The following is a 608-nucleotide window of genomic DNA, read 5'->3' as shown; positions in this document are numbered from 1 at the left end:
ACTTGTATTTTTTATGATTGATCCCACCAATTGATATATATAGTCAGGAAAGAGGTTGAGTGGATTTGGTTGTTTCTGTAGAAGGGGCAGTGGCCGGTGGAGTTAAAGTCTTCTTAAGTTCTTTTTTTGCTGTTGGTATCTGTTTTCTTTTTAGTTTTGTTGCTTTAAAAAATCGTGAGACTTAGGGAGTGGTTGTATGGATGTGAGCAGTAATAGTATAGATAATTGTACTTTCCGAATCTCTCTTGATGCATGTCATTTTTCAGTTTCTTTAATTTCATGTTTTAATGAAATTATTCTTTATTGATCAAAAAAATATATATAGTCAGGAAAGGATTGTTTTATGTAACTGGTATTGTGTTTATAATATTAGATCGATGGCAAATTATGCACGTACCTTTTGTAGTTTGACCCTTATGTCACTTTGATTTTTGTAATTTTAATTGCATCAATTTTAGTGTAAATTTTTTTAATATTGTTTAACTTTAGTCCTACTAAAAAAGTCATTTTAAAGATTAAACTGGAATTATGGCACAAAATAGTCTGTTAGCTATCTTTAAAATAATTTAACTGTCTAATTTAAAATGGTTCATTTCTTTTTAAATGAA

The sequence above is a fragment of the Camellia sinensis genome, chromosome 7 (assembly GCF_055761805.1).
Source record: "Camellia sinensis isolate YWXY chromosome 7, ASM5576180v1, whole genome shotgun sequence".
NCBI classification, from domain to species: domain Eukaryota; kingdom Viridiplantae; phylum Streptophyta; class Magnoliopsida; order Ericales; family Theaceae; genus Camellia; species Camellia sinensis.
Note: the sequence above shows the minus strand (reverse complement) of the source record.